We start from the raw sequence: 18,958 nt of genomic DNA, 5'->3' as shown, positions 1-18,958 counted from the left end.
CTCAACTGATCAAACAGGTCATCTATCCTTGGCAAAGGATACTTGTTCTTCACCATCACTCGGTTCAGCTCCCTGTAATCTATGCACAACCTCAAACTCCCATCTTTCTTCTTCACGAAAAGAACTGGTGCTCCCCACGGCGATACACTAGGTCTAATGTATCCCTTCTCTATCAGATCATCTAACTGTTTCCTGAGCTCCTCCATCTCTTTAGGACCCATCCGGTACGGTGCTTTAGAGATTGGCCATGTCCCCGGTTTCAACTCAACGGTGAAATCTATCTCCCTCTTCGGTGGCAACTCCGGAATCTCCTCTGGAAAAACATCTGCAAACTCTCCCACCACTGGTATCTGATCAACTGTCGGACTCTCTATCCGGTCATCTCTCACATGGCACAAGATCAAAGGACATCCCTTTCTCAGATAAGACTTCAAGGTGACAGCTGCAATCAACTTAACTGCGGGTTTGACTAGAAACCCACGATAAGACACACTAACACCCTTAGGCCCTCTCAAAGACACTTTCTTTTGATGACAGTCTATCTTAGCCTTATACTTTCCTAACCAGTCCATCCCGACTATCATCTAAAAACCGTCAAAAGGAAACTCTAGCAAGTCTACAGGTAGATCAACTTGCCCAACTATCATAGATACATCTCTAAACAACCTCCCACATGATACAGACTCACCCGAAGGTATAAAAACTTCCTCACTTACAGACTCATATACCCTCAAACCCAACCGTTTAAGATGACTCGAAGATACAAACGACTGAGACGCCCCCGAATCAAACAAAACAAAGGTATGAATACCGTTAACAAGAAAAGTACCAGTGATAACATGTGCATCCTCCTCACCGCTTTCTTGTCCATCATGAACAACTTTCCATCGGTCTTCTGTCCACCTCCCGGACAAGATCTTGGGTGATGTGGTCGGCTTAGCACCGACCCCTGGTTGTTGTTGTTGTTCGTAGTGGTTTCGATAAGAATTACCGCCATTGCGGTTACCTCCACCCCGATAGCTCTCACTTCCCGGTTAGACCATGACCCACCCGGTCCATTACTCGCATAACTCAGTGCGGGTCCCCGAGAATAGCTCCCCGAGCCGATCTCGAAAAGCTCCCGGTGCACTCGTGCACTCATGTCTCTTGTGGCCCACACCACCACAGCCATAGCAGTCATCCCCAACTACCACTACCACTCACACGGCCACGCCCAAAGGAAGCCCCAAAGATCAATCCCGACCCGAGAAGAAAACCCTCTAGCTTGGGTGTGGTTGCCTTTCTTATGACTAGATTGGCCACCACCCTCACTCTCAGCCTTTCTTTTCTCACTCACTCTCTCCCGAGCCATCTCCACCAACCTCTCGGCTCTCCCAACCCTCTCATAAGCTTCCTTAACATCGGTAAGGACTCCTACGGTGTAGCTTATCCATAATCTTAGGGGTCAACCCCTCTCAAACCTCGGCGCCAGTTCTCCTTACTCAAACCCATATCCTCAAAGATACCTAGACTTCTCATTAAACGCTTGTAGTACTCAAAGAATCGACATATCAGATGTCATCTTAAACCCATCAAACTCTTCCCTCAGCTTACTCCTCACATGCTCCGGTACAAACTCTTTCCTCATAGCCCTCTGAAACTCTTCCCAAGGTATAGCAGGTAAGCCCTGGTTCGCATACATCTCCCTAGCACTCACCTTCACCGTATCCCACCACTTGCCACCGCTTCCCTCGGGTAGAACGCACTTGTTCTACTCTCATCTCATCGGGACAAAGGAACTGTGTCTAGTATATTCTCCACCTCATGATGCCAGTTGTCAAGAAGGTTTGGTTCCCCGGTTCCCGTGTACTCTTTTGGGTTAAACCTCGCTATATAGAGACTGATCTTAGAGTGATCAACCTCCTTATCCTTATTCTTATTCACTTTCTTTAAAGCCTCAGTGAGAGCATCTTGGTGCTCCAACATCTTAACAACATCATCTATGTTCATGGTCTCAACTCTCGCATAGTAAGCGTTTCTCTTGGGCGGCATCTTGAAACTATATAAGAAAGGGTAGATATAAACATACACACTAAAACCTCAAAACACGAAAGTGGACTGCCCAGAACACACTCGATCGAGTGCCCAAACCTACTCGATCGAGTAAGAGGCTACTCGATCGAGTGCCCACCGTACTCGATCGAGTGCCTCGACATCAGACCCCAAACAGACCTTCTGATCTCTAACATACTCGAACGAGTAGCCAGGCTACTCGATCGAGTGCCCGAGGTACTCGATCGAGTGCCCAAAAACTCGATTCTGGTTGCAAAATCGTCAAATACCCACTCGATCGAGTCAGACCCACTCGATCGAGTCATGCTAACTCGAATATGCTACCCGCATGCTACATCATATCCCAACATATAAACAACTTTATAAACACAACATTATATCATAGTTAAGCATACTATGCTACTCAATTCTTCATATGATTAACGAAACAACTATATCATGTTATCAAACGCCAAATAGTAAACATCCAACATGCTCTTATTCCAACAACAGTTCTATATGTCTCATCAATCTTTCATTCATATTCTCATCCTTCTACTACAAACATCCAACAATTACAACATACTTCATCACATCCACACACAAGCGAACAAACAACACATACGACTTGACATACACCCCCCATGTGACCTGTTCAAAATTGTAGGGCGAGTTCGCAACTTTAGGACGTCTCCCAAGCCTTTGCATTAGCTCCTACAACCTTTACCTCGGGTTTATTTTAATTGACTCCCTATATTCATTAGGTTCATTGGTTACAGGTTTCAGGATCGTCGCTCTGATACCATTTTGTAACACCCCCATACTCCAAGTGCCTTACCAGGACCACCCAGGTATAAGGATGTTACCATCTCGGTTACCCGAGGCAATGATAATCAAATAAACAATAATGAAAAACCGTTTAAATAGAAATACTTTAGTGAAAGGTTACAATCCAAAAACCAAACCAGAGTACATGTTCTCAAATCAAATGTCTACTGATCTAACTGAAATGTTTATAAAAACCACTAAGCTACAGCGGAAGACTTCTATCATCAGATCGTGGCACATTCCAGCTATCCCAGTACTCAACTCATACCTGCTCAATATCTGCTCACGATCCCCGAATGGATCACCGCAGGTTTTAAAACAATAAATCGGGGTCAGTACTATTCACACAATTATATACAACCAACAATACAGTAATCAAGATAGCTCAAACAGTCACACACAATCACCCACTCCAATCAATCTCCATCACCGACTATCCACTGGACCAGTCCTGCCAGTGGGGGACCGCAGCCGTACCCACCAAATCCCCCCTCATCATACCGAGCGATAACCCTGTCCCATTAATGTGCACATCCCCTTCCGTGGCGGGTTCCACGAAGGGTAAAACTAGGGCGTGAAGCCACTCCCGCAAGTGACTCCACTCAGCCGAGAACGCATCTCGAGAACCAGAGACAAACAACCACAATTACAATACAACATCAACAACTGTCTGAATCAATCAACAATCACTAACTACAGCACAATCACCACACATCATGTAAATACTACTGAGTAGGGAAACCCTACCTGGAAATCACAACAATCAGACGATCTCACAACTGATATCAAAATGCCTCCTCTACGAATCCTCCTCCTAACATACAAACATATAATCACTACCAAGCATAACATACTACAAAACCCCCAATTCTCCAAATTAGGGTTTAACCAACTTTAAAGAAACATAATAAAAACGGTATATAGGTCTTACCCTCGACGCAAGGATCATAACGGTATAGAGAAAGGTGAAATCCGACCTTCCAAGCTCCGGGATTTGCCAACAATGCGATTAAAGCGAAGAACGTACTTTGTTTTCTCTCTTGATAGTAATTAGGTTTTGAAAAGTGTTTTAAGAACAATGACGGAAGTATTATATACTCTAATCGCATTATTAACAAAACCCGAGAAATCATCCCCCGTAAACTGGCTACTCGATCGAGTAGCTAAGGTACTCGATCGAGTGCCCCTTTACTCGATCGAGTACCCACGTTACTCGATCGAGTACCCAACAGGTCAGAAACTATTTTAATCTGCAACTCGCCCTTACTCGACAGAGTAAGGCCTACTCAATAGAGTACCCAGAGACTCATAAATACATAGTATTACATGACCCCTTCCACGAGACCAAATAAGACCTCAACTAGACCTAGTGGACATCTAGTGGATCGAGTAGAACCTCTAGCGGATCAAGTGACTGGCACGTGGTCGAGTAAAGAGTATACTTGACCGAGTGAAGGGCACTCGGTCGATTAAACCGGTCACTTGGTCGAGTGTGTAACAACCAGGATTATAAAACGAAGAGAAAATGTATATAAATGAATATCAGAGGATAATACTGATAAAAGGGTCAAGGCGGCGGAAACACCTGACCAATCCGGTTCGCTACTAAACCAAAACAAAACTGATACGTTATTCAAAGGTTCTCAAAACATAAAGCAAAGTCCTAATTTATTATTCATCTCGCCGCACAGTACTTCCTCAACATGATATCATCCAAACAGTAAATCATCTGAACAACCTGAGAATGGGGGTCGACAATCAGTCGGGAGTAACTAGATGCTCTCCCAGTCATGTTTACAACAATTGAATATAAGCAACAATCATTAACAATTGAAATGCAAAACCAGAAAACATGCAAGATCATCTAAACTCATGAAAATCAGACCCAGACTTACTACTCGTGATATTCTTAACACTAGACGAATGAGACTATATGGACTTAGACCATATGCAACCACTAGACCATGGACAACTACAAACCAAAGTAGACACGATCCACAGCACATAAGGCAAAAAGCTAGCAACAAAGCATAGTGAATAGAGCGAACGCCGCTAGAACATTTAACTGATGAACTAGCAGATGGAACGTTTAACTAACGAACCATCGGTTGTGAAGTATTTAACTGATACACCACAGTACTATGTGTAGCGTATCACCACTGCCTATATGCCTAAGGCCTGGCCAGACCTCTCGATGCATTAACTGTACATCAAACGACACTCGGGACCCAGAACGTTTAACTGACGAATCTGGCCACCCCCGAACATAGACCAATAAACCTCCGAAGAGCAGCTCTTGATTTATTCCGATAGTATTTAACTGTTACTATCGTCATCTATTCGACTAGCCAATAAATAAATGTACAGTTTAACTGACTGAACACAACATGCGTGAACCACATCACGACTCAACTCAGAAGAACAGTTTAATTGACTGTCCAACTCATGCAAATGCACAGTTTAACTGACTATACAACTCATGCGTGAAAAACATCAGGACTCAACACAGTAGAACAGTTTAACTGACTATCCTACCAACATATGAATAAGAGTAACCAACGACACATGCACACATTGTCATATAATAACTGAACACACACAACATGTGAAGCAAGTACTAACAATCAATATTATAGTAACCTTAACTACAACATGAACTCTGGGTGAGAGGTTATAGTAACCTCTACTATAACTTCAACATATATAACTTGAAGTTATACTTACCTCAACCATAACCTTGACACGAAACTCAAAGTTATACTAGTTCCAACCATAACCTTGAGCCATAAATCTCAGGGTACGTTAGTTTCAGCTATAACTTTAACTCGTATCCAATGTTATAGTAGATTCAGCTATAACCTTGAATTCATATTTCCAAGGTTATAACTCAAACAACCATAACTAGAGCAATAACCCAAAGTTTTACTAACTTTAGCTATAACACTCGAATCATCATCAAGGTTATACTAGCTTTAGCAATAACATTGGAGAGTACCCTTGGCCGCCTATCATGTCGCCACTAGGGTTTATTTGTAAACCCTAGTTGCGCTCATGACACCTATATTTAGCGCATAAATGACATATGATATATAATTAAGACATTAAAATATATACAAACATGCGAAAAACATGATTAACATGATAATAAACAATCAAACATGTACCAGTCATACAAATCAATCATTAAATCACATTAATTACATCAATTGGCATAAACACAATTAAAAGAGAAACACCTAGTTACCTTATTAAGCAAATAATCCTAAAGATCGTCTTTAACGATATAAACGTCTTCTCCAGGTGCGGTCTCCACGCCTTTATTATTGGATCATCCACGTGCCAAAGATAACGAATCTAATAAATATACTAAATATATATATATATATATATATATATATATATATATATATATATATATATATATATATATATATATATAAAAACTATAAAAACTACGCGAAAAACATAAAACTTACGAAGGAGATAGATAGATCCAAGAAGTAGGATCGATCTAAGCACGAAAGATGATGAAGGGAGGAGGAAGGAGGCGCGGCACGAAACCCTAGAGAGTGTGGAGGCACACGGCACAAGGGGAGAGAAGAGAGGAGAGAAACTAGGTTTAGGGTTTAGTGAGAATTATGAGAAAAGGAAAAACAAGGGTTTGGTTTTCCTTCTTATTTATAGAGAAGCTCATGGGTTTACTCCAGGCTTAGGCCCAAAACTCACCCATATAGTCCAAACTCACGTGGAACCTAAGAACAAAGTGGGTTTCCACCAGATTTCGAGCTAGGTTAGCCCATAAAATAAAACAAGGATATTTTCCCGGAAAATAAAATATGAAATATGGAAAAATAAAATAAGGAAATATATTATGGAAATTAGGGGTGTTACAGAGTGACACTGTTCTGTACCCAAGAACTGATATTTTGGGATTTTATCTTATCCAAACCCTTATCCTCTTCATTCTTCTTTTCCTTCTTTCTTACTCTAAAACACTCTCCCCCTCTATCTAAATGCTTCCTAAACCTTTCCCTTTGGCCTTCAAGCTTAGATTGATGATGGAACATCCCTCCTAATCCCCGATCTACCTTTGTAAGTGAAAATCTCACCCTTCTCCTTTGTCTTAAGTTAATCTCAAGTTATGGTTTACTTAGAGAGATTTATTAGCATTTAGCTTATGTAGTATCAGTAATTAGTGAATAATAATAAATGGTTTCATATTAGTGTAGTGTAGAATGAATTGTGATAGTGTTGTATGATTTATTTAGGATGAGACAGTTTCATGAGACGGGGTTAAGTGGAACCAAGTAGCTTGTGAAGAATGCGAAAAGGTAGATTATCCTATTCGGTTTCAATATATACTGCATGCATGTTTCGGTGTCTTTCCTCACTATTGCATTTGTGAGTCGGTTGGTGTATCATGTTGGTGTTTGAGGGTTGGTTATCCATAATATGTTGGGATTAACTTGATATGTTGGTCATGTGTTTGTGTTATTCTTCGTTTGTCACATATGGTCATGGTTGTATTACGTGGAAGGTCATTGTTCATGGTACTTACTTGTTATGGAGACGTAAGGCAGTTGGGAGACCGTCTTACGCTTGAGTCACCTCTAGGAGCTTCGCACTCCAAGAAGGATGTGCACATTAATTGCTTGAGTACAGAGGGACTCGTGTGGTAAGACACGACGTCTGGCAGGGGATCCGGTGGGTTTTCGGACCCGGTACGTCTAGGCGTGTCCCGGTACCTTATGGTATGGTGTGGTGTGGTGTGGTGGGCGTGTCCCTGGCACTGGTGGATATGGGTATGTCTGGGCGTGTCCCGGTACCGGCATGGTAATTGTATTTCCTTTGCATTCTAGCATTTTGGCATGTTCATTTCATAGGTTGCAATTCATAATTATGTATTGAAACTGACGTGTTGTGTGTCTGTGTAAATGTCACCTATTTCCGGGGTGGCCTATGTCGATCCATATGATATTTCCGATCATATGGGGAGCAGTTATGTACAGGTTAGCTTTGGTAGCACACGGGAGACGGGACGAGCCTCGATGAGATTCGAGTCAACCATAGCTGACTATAATAGCATAGTAGTCATGAGTTGTATTATTCATTTCATTATTAATTTATGGTTATGTAATCAACTAAATACTTTATTTATAATAATTGTTTCATAATTGCAACTCCGATTTCACCGCTTCGGAAAACCGAGATGGTAACATCTCCCAGTTACCTTGTGATCTTCTAGACATGCAAAAATATCAAACAACTTGAAAACAATTAGAACAAACCTTGAGGAGTTTTACTTCCCCAAGGCAAAGAAAGACACAACTAAGAACAATCAAAGAAAATCAAATCAAGTTAACACCGTCCCTGGCAACGGCGCCATTTTTGGTCGGACTATCGTTTTCGGTTCTTGTCGTTAGGAGCACCTAGACCAAAACAATATTTATAACTTCACAAAATACTCTACTATTAGTAAAGAAGTAAGTAAAGGTCGGATCCCAAGGGACGGGTATTGATGTAGGATTTTCGATTGCAAGTAGTGGTGGCTAATGGTAATCTAATAATACCCAAATAATCTTCAATTACCCAAAATAAAGGATGAACAATAAAGAAATTAAGGAAATGAGATTTGTATTAATGCTTAATTAAAAGTTGATTACAAGATTAAGATGAGATTAGAATATAAAAAGAGAATAAGAAGGATATTAAGATTGGATGCTAATCTAATTAGTGCAATGGGGTATTTATATTAAGGATTAGGTACATAAATTAGGGTTACTAAGGGCTTAAATGACGATTAATACCCTTAAGAAAAGTTGAGGAAGTGCTCCTCTCGAAGGAGATGCTCATCTGCGCTTTGCTAGTCTTCAAAGAATATGCTCATCCCGAGCGGACAGGAGGAGAGACGTGCTGTACTGGGAAGGAATCCGAGCAGCCTGAGGGATGCGACGCTCGGATTGTAGAGGGTCAGGACGAGCGGACTGGCTACGGGACGCTCGGATTGTAGCCAGCCAGGACGCTCGTCCCGTGGCTGCGACGCCCGGATAGTATCTCAGCAAGCTTCGCTTCTTTTCTTCCTCTAACAATCCTCAATGCAAGGATCTTCTCATCATTGCCCATTTACTTCATTATTTACATAGGCCTTCTAGTCTTGTCTTCACTTTGATGGTTGGTCATTAGATTCGATCAATTTAGCTCTATTTTGCCACGAAAATGCAAGGTTCTTACTCCTTTTCTACCAAGGGATCAAAACCTCAAAGAATATGCAAAACGAAAGACTAAAGATAGTAAACGGCCCAATTATGCACTAAAAAGCATAGGAACGAGGCTAATTCGGGGACTAAATATGCTCTAAATTAGTCACATCAAATATCCCCAAACCGAACATTTGCTCGTCCCGAGTAAAGAGGTGACAAAAACTAGGACCTTTATTTAAACTAACCTACTAATATAGCCGATATGAGATAATTAGCGGGTCTCACTCCAACTCACAACAAGACAACCATGAGGTAGGATGCCTTCTTGCAAGGCAAGGTGGGTCTTGCCAAAATGGCGACACATCTAAGCATTAAGCACACAAAACAAGTAATGGATGCGTCTACAAAAATGAATAGCCACTTTCCTCATCTAAGTGGCGGAAATTATCTACAAGGGAAGCAATCTAAGGGTACACATTCCATCATAGATACGGTTTCTTCAAACTACTAAGCCTAGAAGGATACCAAAAAATCACCTCCAAGTTGTGTCAAGCTAGGTTACCTTTGTCCTCAATCGTTAAATACTTTCGTCAAGAATAGAATCCTTCTGGTGTTAGAAACACTGGAGGATCGCGGAATTCCCCTTCTTGCCTAGACAAGAAGAAGGGTCGTCCCCTCTCTACCATGCACAAAAGTGGATACGATGGAAAAGGGATCAATAGTATTTGAGTTTCATTTGGGAATTTGCTTTTGTTGTTGTTTTTCCCCCCAATTTCTTTGTGGCATTTGACATTTTGAGAACAATTTCTTGCCATTTCTTTTGATGTTTGGAATTTTTAACACTTGACAACTTTCAACTTTTGCATTTTCTTTTTTTGAAAATTTTCAAAGCTACCCTATTTGTAGTGAGGGTGCTTATTTTTGAAGCATAGGAGTTTTCATTTTTGTTACTCCTCTTTTCTTTTGATGCAATTGCAAACTTTTTCTTTTCTTTTCATTTCTTGAACTCAAATTTTGAACAATTTTTGTGCCCATTCCCTTTTTGATGACAAAATGTGGTAGAACATGGATGATGGTTGCATGGTTTCAAGGGTCACCTTGGAATGAATGGTAGCCAAGGAGTTATCACACCACAAGGTACTCTTGACTAGACCTTAATCCATGGGTTAAAGGTTACTAGCATGACACATCCTAGGGTGTTTTACAAGTATTCTAACAAGCAAAGACTTAAGAAGAAAAAGCATCTACAAGGGCCTTATATACACTTGTCAAGCTTCCAAAATAGACGGTTTCACAAATTTTTTCCTAAATGCAACTATATGCCATGATTCAACTAACATATATACAACCTAATATATATGCTTCTACCAACTAGTATGTCAAATAAACTAAATACAATCCTAATTTCACATTGTTTATACCGCATCAATCAAAATAAAGCCACATAGTCATTAACATAAAGAGGAAAAAGGAGATTGGAAAGATCATACCATGCGGTCTTCAATATCCTCAAGTCTCGGATGTGGCGTAGTCGATCAATGTGAAAAGGGATAAACAAACACAATATATACAAACTATATATACAAGACTACACTGCAAAGGAAAAGAACATGTTTTTGGTTTTTTGGTTTTTTCAATTTTTCAATTTTTTTTTTGTATTTTGTTTTAATGAAATTAAAAGACATATTTTTGTATTTTTCAAACTTTTCGATTTTTATCATTTTTGTTTTAAAAAGGTCATGTTAGAATTTCCCATCCCCACACTATTATGGACATTGTCCTCAATGGCCAATACGATAGGAAATTATGCAATTTATATGAAAATGCATGATTTCTAAGCTAAATGCAAATTATATGATATATAAACAAGAGTGAATGAATGCAAGCTAAGCTATGCTATATGATGCATGGTTTGTGTTATGGTGGAGAGCATAATTTAGATTATCTCCCAATGCATATGCATAAACTTCCCCAAACCAAAATAGACACTATTTCTAATGTCAAAAATTGGGGGAGTTCATGCATAAAAAGTGTTATGCATGAAACTGAAAATTTGTCATTTTGGATTTTGAAAATGGGAACAATAAAATGAACACCTTAATGGAACCGAGGTGTTAGTCCTCCAGATGATGCTAGGACTCCACAAATTGTGATCAAGATAAAAAATTATAAGGAAAACAAGAGAAGTAGACAAACCATAAAGGAGGTGTAGGAGTGTAGGATCCTCCCAAGAGTTTGCTAGTCCTCGCCCATTGCGTCATCACCATCATCATCAACCTCCTCGCTTGAGGCATCATCAACCTCCATGGATGTGGAGTTATTACCACTCTCACTTTCACTTCCCCTTTCTTCCTCTTCTTCTTCTTCACCTTCTTCTTCACCACTCTCATCAACAACCATCTCCTCTTCACCCAAGTTACCACCTCTAGAACCACTAGGAAAGAATGTTTCCTTATCCGCCCAACTAGGGAAAGGACAAGATGGATCGAGAAGTCCTTGCCTAGCAAGATGTAGGAGGGGTTAATATTGTTCTTTGTAAGCATTGACTCTATCTTCATAAGCTTGCTTGTGCATTTCTTTCATCAAGAGAGTCAAGTAGTCATTCCCCGCCTTAATCATTTTCGGGTTGAAATTCATGGTAGGCGAATGGGTAAGGTGGGGTGATAATGGAGGAGGAGGGCTCGGCAACTTCTTCCCCTTGGTGTTGAATAATATATTCGGCTTCTTCGGAGAGTGGGAGAAGGTAGTTCGGTCTATGAACATTCAAGCGGCAAATCTTGCTAGGCAATGTGAAGGATTTAGCTTCATTTGTCAACCACCCAAATTTGTTATCAAGAGTATCATTCTTGACCCATTTGAACTTTAGAACCATGGTGGCTAGATCAATAATGTAGCCTCCCTTTACCGGTGTATAAGTGTCATTCTTGTTGAAATCCCGATTAAAGTGCTTAGCCAAATAAGTCACTAATCCTCCATTGACAATAAAGGCCGTGCCTTCTTTGCCACAATCAAAATTGAGCCATCTTTCAATCAAAAGTCTTAAAGCATTGTATGGCTTTGTAAACTCTCTTCCAATGTTCAAAGTCAACTCGGGAAGAATAAAGTCAAGTTCGGTAAGATGATTTGTACCTTTCCTAGCTATCAAGGTATGCCCAACAACCTTATGCCATACTCTTGTGCCCGGATGATGGACTAAGAGAGCACCACAATCATGGTAGGATGTGAATTCTTTTCCGAAAATGGCCTTCGATAGAGGAGCGGGGTCATACTTGGTAGGCTTCTTTGTAAAAGTTGGGTCATCACTAAGGCCAAATATTTTACCAAACTCTCTATAAGACAAACATCTATCAACATTCTCGAGACGAAACTCAATATTAGTTCGGGTCTCCACCTTGGTGACTTTCAAAGAGCTCAAAAACTCTAAGGTGAGGGATGAGTAAGTCAACTCTTGCATTTCAAATAATGTACGCAATCCTATAGACTTGAAAAAGGTCTTTGTTTGCTCTAGGACACCCAATTTCGACAAAGTCTCTTGACAAATGAACTTGGTGGGCAAGATATTTTTCTTAGAAAAGGAAATAAATTTCTTCCTATGGGAGTCGGAAGTGAAAATTACCTCCGGATAATCGGTTAGTTGTTCAACAACCAGAGTAGTAGAAGTAGTAGCTTCCATAGGAGGATCTTGCTCTTGAATTTCCAACCTTGCATTATGAACTACCAATGCCTTTGATGCTTGAATAGCTTTAAGAGCTTGGTGTCTCTTAGAAAGGTCTTCTTTTGGGGTGCCTTGTTTCCACCTTTTGTTCTTTCCATGCTCCTTCACTTAGTAACACCAAAGAAAGCTTGAAATCTTCAATTTCTAGAAAAACCCAAATCGATTTTGGATAGTTGAGTGTTGCCTTATATCCCAAAAATCGACTCAAAACTTGAAGATTTTGGTGTTTTAATCACTTGTTATTGATAAAGGAGTGATTTGGTTTTGTTTTAAGGAAGTTTGGATTTGATTTGGTTAATTTTAGTTGAGAAATTTGATTTTTGTTGATGGAGAGGATGAGGGTTTTGGGTAGTGTTTGTGTTTGAAATAATGAAAATGAATTGGGAAGGAGGGGTTTAAAGACCCGTTATATTTTGAAAAGCAGAGGGAGACGAGCGGATTCAGCCTCAGGACGCTCGAATTCTTCAGTTTCTGGGTTCAGGAAAAGACGCCTTGGGGCGAGCGTCTCGAAGGTAAGACGAGCGGATTCTTGAGCTGGGACGAGCGTCTTCTGTTTGAGACGCTCGGATTCCTTTCCAGGGAGAAATCCGAAAAATTGACAGTGTAAAGACGAGTGTCTTCCTTCTGGGACGACCGTTCTGGTTGAGACGAGCGGATTCCTTGCTGGGACGCTCGGATTCTCAGTCAGACCCAAATATTAATTCTGCAGCTTCAAAAGACGAGCGTCTTATGCACTGGACGCTCGGGTTCATTTCAAGACGAGCGGATTCGCCTCGGGCCACTCGGATTCTGCCTCTTCCACACGGATTCAGGTCCATCCATGGGTGCTTCGTAACCCGTGTCATTTCATTCTTCATTTCCTGTGGTCATCATTGTGGGGGCACTACAAAGGCTTGGATAGCCTAGGCAATTGCTATCCCCACACTATGGTAAAATACTACACATCAATAAAATCATTAGTCCCTCCCTCACTTCTCTCAAAATGATGAAAATCTTGATCAAGGCATAAAAATGTAAATCCAAAATTGACAAAAATGCAATACAATTATTAAAATGCAAGTTAGGGAGTTAGAATATTTACAAGTGGTGGTTTAGGGAGGACTCCACCAAACTCTCATCCAATAATGAGATGTCAAGGGGGCATGTTCAAGGTGTTGTTGATGTTGCTCAACACCTAGAAAAAGTAGTCGAAAGCTTGTTCATTGTCATGATAAAGATTCTCAATAGACCTTTGCACTTGTTGTTCTTCATGGTGGTCTTGGGTCATAGCATTACCGATATAGGGATTGAATATCCCTTCAAACTCATCATCCCAAAGACCGCATACTTCGTCTACTTGATCCCTAAAAATGTCATGAGTTGATAAAGACAACTCTCCTTCCACTACTACAGATACAGGCTATAACAACGGTCAAAAACCGTTGTTATATAAAAAAGCGGACGTTGTTAAAGCGTCCGTTGTAAAAGGTTGTAACAACGGTTGGTTTTCTTAAGCAACCCGTTGTTAAAACTATTAACAACGGTTTTAAGTATAAAAACCCGTTGTGGAAAGTGTGACTCAATTTTGGGGGGAAAGTTATAACAACGGGTTGTAATATACAAAACCGTTGTTATAACGAAAGACAACGGGTTGTTTGTAAATAACCGTTGTTGTTTGTTCTTAAAAAATAAAAAAAAATTAAATTAAATATTACTAGATGCATGTATAATTACGGCCCGTTAGAATTCCGATGCATGCAGAATATCCCTTAAATTAATTACCAATGGTTTTGAAAAAACTTATAAATGTGACTAGCTATAAATATTAAAGCATCCTTTAGTATCTAACATTCATTAATTGAAACAACATGGCAATGAACCCTAATTTTATCAACAACGAAGAATGGCTTACACAAACGATTGAAGATGATGGGAAGGTTCTCGCCGGGCTTCCCGCCGATCAACACCCATTAATCAAAGCATCCCTTGAACATCAACGGAATTATTGGATTAAGAGGCGTGAAGCGATCCGCTTGTCAACAAAGCCTCATCATCATCATCATCTTCATACCCTCGTCGGCTTACATACTTCGCAACTTGGTCGCAACCAGAGATATGTTGAGTTGTACTCTTCCAACCTTATCTCCACATGCAAGTCGTGTCCTTGCATATATTCAATCTGTTATTGCAAAATATGAAGCCAATGACCCTAAGTTAGCGGTATACCGAGTGGCGTGATTGGTGGCGAGGGTTGAGAAGCGCTTTTTACGCTTAACCGGGATTGTTCCGGCTTATTATACATCTTTTGATATCTGATAATTGCTGTAATGTATTTGGTTTAAAATTAAATGAAATTATCATTTTGAAAGTGTTGAGTTGTGCTTGTTTGATTTGCTTCCATTTTTTCAACTCCATAGATCAGTCATCATCAAGATCCAGATTATTACGCCATTCTTTCCCAATAAGATTTGAAGCAGTATTGAGAGATATGATGATGCTGATTATGGCACAACTTCCTAACATATATATTAATTAAAAAACAACTCAACCCACACATTGCTTAGTATAAATACATTGCATTATCTCAACTAACATGCATTTCCATTATCTCAATATATTCTCCAAACCCTAACTGCTAAAACAAACTCCAAATAAATTAACCCTCTCCTTAATCTTTCAAAACAAACTCCAAACTCCAACAAAATGAATGATATCATCCTTAAGACTCTTATTATGCTCGATCCGTCTCAAGGACGCCAAAGAAGATGGAAATGAAATAATTAGCAGATCTTTGAACGGAACCTAATGGTCGATAAAAACACATACATGGAAATGAAATAATTAGAAAAATAAAATAATGACGATGAAACAAACCTGATAATTCTGAACGTACGTAAAGAAAGAGACGATGAAATCAACAAAGTGACGGAGAAGATAAAGCGACGATGAGAAAGAGAGAAAGAGACGATGAGAAAGTGTGTGTTTTGTGTTTGTGTTTGGTTTCTTTTTGGGTTTGTGTTTGTGTATGTATTAAGGTTTGTGTTTTGTGGGTCATTAGCAGACTTGTGTTTGTGTGGTTTAGAGTATGGAAGGTATTGACAACGGTTATTAAACAACAACCGTTGTGAAATATGTTTTAACAACGGTTGTAAAAAACACCCGTTGTTAAATAAGTTTTAACAACGGGTTTCAAAAATAACCGTTGTGATTACTTTTCACTAACTTTGCGCCAATTTTGCGCCAAATTATTAACAACGGTTGTTCATGTGTGACCCGTTGTTAAAAATAATAACAACGGTTTTTATAACCATACCCGTTGTAATTGATTTTAGTAAAATTCGCGCCATACATTCTACAACGTCTATTGTGATTTTCGTGAATAATCGTTGTTAAAGGGGCGTTGTAGTTGCCTGGATTTGTAGTAGTGTTCTTTCTTATCTTGGCCAATGAGGCCTTCTTCTTCACTTGTCATGGGTGAGCTTTTCAAGCTCTCTTTGTTGCAATTTCCTTGCTCTTTTGATGGAGCATCATCCACTTTCTTCTTCCATTGAAATGCCAACTTCTTCCTATCATCTTGCCGGCTATAGTGATCAACCATAAAACATGGCTCATGTAATCGTGGAGCTCTCATTGTCTTGTCAAGATTGAAAGTGATGGTTTCATCTCCCACTTCAAGGGTGAGCTCTCCATGTTTTACATCAATAACCGCTCCCGCGGTGTGTAAGAAAGGTCTTCCTAAAATAATAGGAATGTTGGAGTCTTCTTCCATGTCAACAATAACAAAATCCACAGGGATAAAGAACTTGCCAATTCTTACCGGCACATCTTCCAATACCCCTAAAGATGTCTTTGTTGATCTATCCGCCATTTGAAGTGTGATATTAGTGCACTTGAGTTCTCCCATTCCTAGCCTCTTGCACACCGAATACGGCATAACACTCACACTTGACCCAAGGTCACATAAAGCTTTGTTGATCGTGGTGTCGTCAATAGTGCATGGAATGGAGAAACTTCCCGGATCCTTTAGTTTTGGAGGTGAACTTCCTTGTAGGATGGCACTACTCACTTTAGTGAAAGCAATAGTATCAAGCTTCCGGATGTATTTCTTCTTTGTAAGGATATCTTTCATATACTTTGCATAGGCCGGAACATGATTGATCAATTCAGTGAATGGAATCGAGACTTCTAAATTCTTCACAATCTCCATGAATTTTCCAAGTTGGTCATGAAACTTAGGCTTACTTGACGACTCGGGAATGGAAGTCTAATCACAATAGGCTCCTTCTCTTTGGCCTTTCCTTCATTCTTCTTTGAAACTTCTTGAATGGTGGGTTCTTCTTCTTTAGAGTTTTCAACAACTCTTTCCTTGTCACTAGCATCCACAACATCTTCCTCAACGGGCCTCTTCGGCCCTTCATAACTTGTACCACTCCTCAAATGGATGGCACTCACCGATTCTTGTCTTGGGGGATTACCTTGAGGTGGTAATTGCCCCTTTTGTATTTTTGAACTTGAAGATTCTAATTGAGACATTTGGGTCTCCAACATCTTTGTGTGAGCTAGTATGTTGTTAATGGTGATGTCTTTTGCTTGGCTATCCTTTTGCACTTGAGTGAAAAACTCTTGTTGGTTCTTTTGCATTTGGAGGACCGCTTTTTGAACATAAAAACCTTGGTCATTTGATTGAGTGTATGGAGTTTGATTTTGGTAACCTTGGTTTTGGTTGTAAAAGGGTCTTTGATTTTGGTTTCTCATTGGAGGTGGGGTGTATGTTGGTTGAGGGTTTTGAACATTTTGGCTTTTGTATGAGAGGTTGGGATGGAATTTGGTGTTTTTATTGTAATAGTTAGAATAAGGGGTACCACTCTTGTATTCTTGGAAAGCATTCACTTGTTCACTTGTTCCCCTACATTCACTTTGGTCATGTCCCAAAGTTCCACAACTCTCACATATTCCACTTGGAATTGATGAAGATGCCACCATGGCATTAACATGTTGCTTAGGTGATTTGGAGGCTTCTTCAAGTTTAGCCATATCCTTCTCAAACTTCAAATTAATGGTATCAATATGAGCACTAAGTTGAGCACCCAATTGAGTATTAGATTCCACTTCATGCTTTCCTCTTCTAGTAGCCTTCCGAGGTCTACTATATTGTGAGTTATGGACCGCCATTTCCTCAATCATGTTCCATGTTTAATTATCATCAACTTCGGTGAACATACCATTTGATCCCATGTTGAGAATGTTTCGGGAGTCATCATAAAGACCATTCTAAAATTGTTGTACCAAGAACCACTCTCCTCTAAGACCATGATGAGGACATGAGCGATAAGGTCCTTTGAATCGCTCCCAAGCTTCATACAAAGATTCTTCGTCCCTTTGTTTGAACCTCGTGATTTGGAATCTTAGCATGTTAGTCTTTTCCGGAGGATAGAACGTTTTGTAGAAAGCAAGTGCCAATTTCTTCCAAGAGTCAATACGAAGAGTAGCCTTATCAAGGCCCTTTAGCCATTGTTTCGCGGTACCAATCAAAGAAAAAGGAAATAAGACCCATCGAATTTGGTCCCGCGTCACTCCGACTTGAGAAATCGCATCACAATAGTCACAAAAAGTCTCCATATGAGAATGAGGGTCTTCACTAGGCATCCCCCCAAATTGGCTTCTTTCGACTAATTGGATAAATGCGGATTTTGCAATGAAATTACCGGTCAAATGTTTGAAGGAAAAGTAGATCTATATACTTAACATACTCATATATGTTTTAATTTAATTTGTCATAAAATTAACTAATGATCTTATGCATGCAAACAAATAAACAAAATAAGGAAGAAACATCCATTCTTACATTGGATTTTCGGTTCAAATCGGCACAAGAGAGATCACCTTTCTCTCTTGTTCTTGAGCTTTCCTTTTGGATGAACAAAGACCCAAGTGTAGGATCTCTCCCAAGGATTTATACACAAAGCTTACTCTTAATAAAATTAATACTATGAATACTAGATAATATTAATTTTTGTATGAAAATTGACCCAAAATAATTTGGTTTTTAATCTCCCAAAAACCGGTTGAGAGAGGAGAGGAGAGGAAGTATTTTTATCTTTCTAAAATTCTTAATTTTTGATGAATGAATAATTGTAGTAACAACAACAACATTATGTATTGTTTTATCAAAAATATAAGGCAAAAACCCTTGCCTTTCTTTGTC

At 39.7% G+C, this 18,958-nt stretch overlaps 1 non-coding gene across 1 annotated transcript; it reads left to right on the top strand.

Moving 5' to 3' along the window:
* Positions 1 to 18,058: 18,058 nt before the first annotated feature.
* LOC141624602 (small nucleolar RNA R71) lies at positions 18,059 to 18,165 on the top strand. Its single transcript, XR_012534408.1, has one exon. It is a non-coding gene; the product is annotated as a small nucleolar RNA R71 (small nucleolar RNA).
* The last annotated feature ends 793 nt before the right edge of the window (positions 18,166 to 18,958 follow it).

The sequence above is a fragment of the Silene latifolia genome, chromosome X (assembly GCF_048544455.1).
Source record: "Silene latifolia isolate original U9 population chromosome X, ASM4854445v1, whole genome shotgun sequence".
Taxonomy (NCBI): domain Eukaryota; kingdom Viridiplantae; phylum Streptophyta; class Magnoliopsida; order Caryophyllales; family Caryophyllaceae; genus Silene; species Silene latifolia.
Note: the sequence above shows the minus strand (reverse complement) of the source record. Positions and strands in the feature narration are given on the sequence as shown.